Genomic DNA, 3,489 nt, shown 5'->3' on the forward strand with positions numbered 1-3,489 from the left:
TCTTGATGCACCTTTGAGATGAATCTTTCCATCTCCCATGACTCGGAGGTGGAAGCTTTTGCCTTCCCTTTCCTCTTTCTAGAGGTTTCTCCGGCCTTGGATGCCATAAATGGTTATGGAAAAACAAAAAGCAATGCTTTTACCACACCAAACTTAAAATGTTTGCTCGTCCTCGAGCAAAAGAAGAAAGAAGAGAGTAGAAGAAGAAGAAATGAGGGGAAAGGGAATGGCTTTAATTTTCGGCCAAGAAGGGGAGAAGTGGTGAGTATGTTGTGTGAAAATGAAGGAGTGAAGGAGGGTTTATATAGGAGAGGGGGAGGGTAGGGTTTGGCCATTTGAGGGTGGGTTTGGGTGGGAAAGTGGTTTGAATTTGAAAGATGAGGTAGGTGGGGTTTTATGAAGGATGGATGTGAGTGGTGAAGAGAAAGATGGGATTTGATAGGTGAAGGGTTTTTGGGGAAGAGGTGTTGAGGTGATTGGTGAATGGGTGAAGAAGAGAGAGAGAGAGTGGTAGGGTAGGTGGGGATCCTGTGGGGTCCACAGATCCTGAGGTGTCAAGGAAAAGTCATCCCTGCACCAAATAGCAAGAAAAAACACGTTTGTGCCAATTCTGGCGTTAAACGCCGGGCTGGTGCCCATTTCTGGCGTTTAACGCCAGCTTCTTGCCCATTTCTGGCGTTTAACGCCAGTCTGGTGCCCCTTTCTAGCGTTAAACGCCCAGAATGGTGCCAGACTGGGCGTTAAACGCCCAACAGCTAACCTCACTGGCGTTTAAACGCCAGTGGGTGCGTCCTCCAGGGTGTGCTGTTTTTCTTCCTATTTTTCATTCTGTTTTTGCTTTTTTCATTGATTTTGTGACTTCTTATGATCATCAACCTACAAAAAAGAGAAAATAACAAAATAAAATAGATAAAATATAACATTGGGTTGCCTCCCAACAAGCGCTTCTTTAATGTCAGTAGCTTGACAGAGGACTCTCATGGAGCCTCAGAAATACTCAGAGCCATGTTGGAACCTCCCAACACCAAACTTAGTTTGAATGTGGGGGTTCAACACCAAACTTAGAGTTTGGTTGTGGCCTCCCAACACCAAACTTAGAGTTTGACTGTGGGGGCTCTGTTTGGCTCTGTTTTGAGAGAAGCTCTTCATGCTTCCTCTCCATGATGACAGAGGGATATCCTTGGGCCTTAAACACCAAGGATTCTTCATTCACTTGAATGATCAACTCTCCTCTATCAACATCAATCACAGCCTTTGCAGTGGCTAGGAAGGGTCTGCCAAGGATGATGGATTCATCCATGCACTTCCCAGTCTCTAGGACTATGAAATCAGTAGGGATGTAATGGTCTTCAACTTTAACCAGAACATCCTCTACAAGTCCATGGGCTTGTTTTCTTGAGTTGTCTGCCATCTCTAGTGAGATTCTTGCAGCTTGTACCTCAGAGATCCCTAACTTCTCCATTACAGAGAGAGGCATGAGGTTTACACTTGACCTTAAGTCACACAAAGCCTTCTTGAAGGTCATGGTGCCTATGGTACAAGGTATTGAAAACTTCCCAGGATCCTGTCTCTTTTGAGGCAGTTTCTGCCTAGACAAGTCATCCAGTTCTTTGGTGAGCAAAGGAGGTTCATCCTCCCAAGTCTCATTTCCAAATAACTTGTCATTCAGCTTCATGATTGCTCCAAGGTATTTAGCAACTTGCTCTTCAGTGACATACTCATCCTCTTCAGAGGAAGAATACTCATCAGAGCTCATGAATGGCAGAAGTAAGTCCAGTGGAATCTCTATGGTCTCAGTTTGAGCCTCAGATTCCCATGGTTCCTCATTGGGGAACTCATTGGAGGTCAGTGGACGTCCAGTGAGGCCTTCCTCAGTGGCGTTCACTGCCTCTTCTTCCTCCCAAAATTCGGCCATGTTGATGGCCTTGCACTCTCCTTTTGGATTTTCTTCTGTATTGCTTGGGAGAGTACTAGGAGGGAGTTCAGTAATTTTCTTGCTCAGCTGACCCACTTGTCCTTCCAACTTTCTAATGGAGGACCTTGTTTCAGTCATGAAACTTTGAGTGGTTTTGATTAGATCAGAGACCATGGTTGCTAAGTCAGAGTTATTCTGCTTAGAACTCTCTGTCTGTTGCTGAGAAGATGATGGAAAAGGCTTGCTATTGCCAAACCTATTTCTTCCACCATTATTGTTGTTGAAACCTTGTTGGGGTCTCTGTTGATCCTTCCATGAGAAATTTGGATGATTTCTCCATGAAGGATTATAGGTGTTTCCATAGGATTCTCCCATGTAATTCACCTCTTCCATTGAAGGGTTCTCAGGATCATAAGCTTCTTCCTCAGATGAAGCTTCCTTAGTACTGCTTGGTGCATTTTGCATTCCAGACAGACTTTGAGAAATCATATTGACTTGTTGGGTCAATATTTTGTTCTGAGCCAATATGGCATTCAGAGTGTCAATCTCAAGAACTCCTTTCTTCTGACTAGTCCCATTGTTCACAGGATTTCGTTTAGAAGTGTACATGAATTGGTTATTTGCAACCATTTCAATCAGTTCTTGAGCTTCTGTAGGCGTCTTCTTCAAATGAAGAGAGCCTCCAGCAGAGCTATCCAAGGACATCTTGGACAGTTCAGAGAGACCATCATAGAAAATTCCTATGATGCTCCATTCAGAAAGCATATCAGAAGGACACTTTCTGATTAATTGTTTGTATCTTTCCCAAGCTTCATAGAGGGATTCTCCTTCCTTCTGTCTGAAGGTTTGGACTTCCACTCTAAGCTTACTCAATTTTTGAGGTGGAAAGAACTTTGCGAAGAAGGCATTGACTAGCTTTTCCCAAGAGTCCAGGCTTTCTTTAGGTTGAGAGTCCAACCATGTCCTAGCTCTGTCTCTTACAGCAAAAGGGAATAGCATAAGTCTGTAGACCTCAGGGTCAACCCCATTAGTCTTGACAGTGTCACAGATTTGCAAGAACTCAGCTAAAAACTGATGAGGATCTTCCAATGGAAGTCCATGGAACTTGCAATTCTGTTGCATTAGAGAAACTAATTGAGGCTTAAGCTCAAAGTTGTTTGCTCCAATGGCAGGGATAGAGATGCTTCTCCCATAGAAATCGGGAGTAGGTGCAGTAAAGTCACCCAGCACCTTCCTTGCATTGTTGGCATTGTTGTTTTCGGCTGCCATGTGTTCTTCTTCTTTGAAGAATTCGGTCAGGTCCTCTAGAGAGAGTTGTGCTTTGGCTTCTCTTAGCTTTCTCTTCAAGGTCCTTTCAGGTTCAGGATCAGCCTCAACAAGAATGCTTTTGTCTTTGCTCCTGCTCATAAGAAAGAGAAGAGAACAAGAAATGTGGAATCCTCTATGTCACAGTATAGAAATTCCTTGAAGTGTCAGAGGAAAAGAAGAGTAGAAGACAGGAGTAGAAAATTTGAACTTATCAAAGGAGATGGAGTTCGAATTTTGCATTAAGGAATAGTGTTAGTCCATAAATA

At 43.5% G+C, this 3,489-nt stretch overlaps 1 non-coding gene across 1 annotated transcript; it reads left to right on the plus strand.

The window, feature by feature from the left end:
* Positions 1 to 2,674: 2,674 nt before the first annotated feature.
* On the plus strand, positions 2,675 to 2,782 carry LOC112804870 (small nucleolar RNA R71). The gene has a single exon (XR_003203488.1). It is a non-coding gene; the product is annotated as a small nucleolar RNA R71 (small nucleolar RNA).
* The last annotated feature ends 707 nt before the right edge of the window (positions 2,783 to 3,489 follow it).

The sequence above is a fragment of the Arachis hypogaea genome, chromosome 5 (assembly GCF_003086295.3).
Source record: "Arachis hypogaea cultivar Tifrunner chromosome 5, arahy.Tifrunner.gnm2.J5K5, whole genome shotgun sequence".
Taxonomy (NCBI): Eukaryota; Viridiplantae; Streptophyta; class Magnoliopsida; order Fabales; family Fabaceae; genus Arachis; species Arachis hypogaea.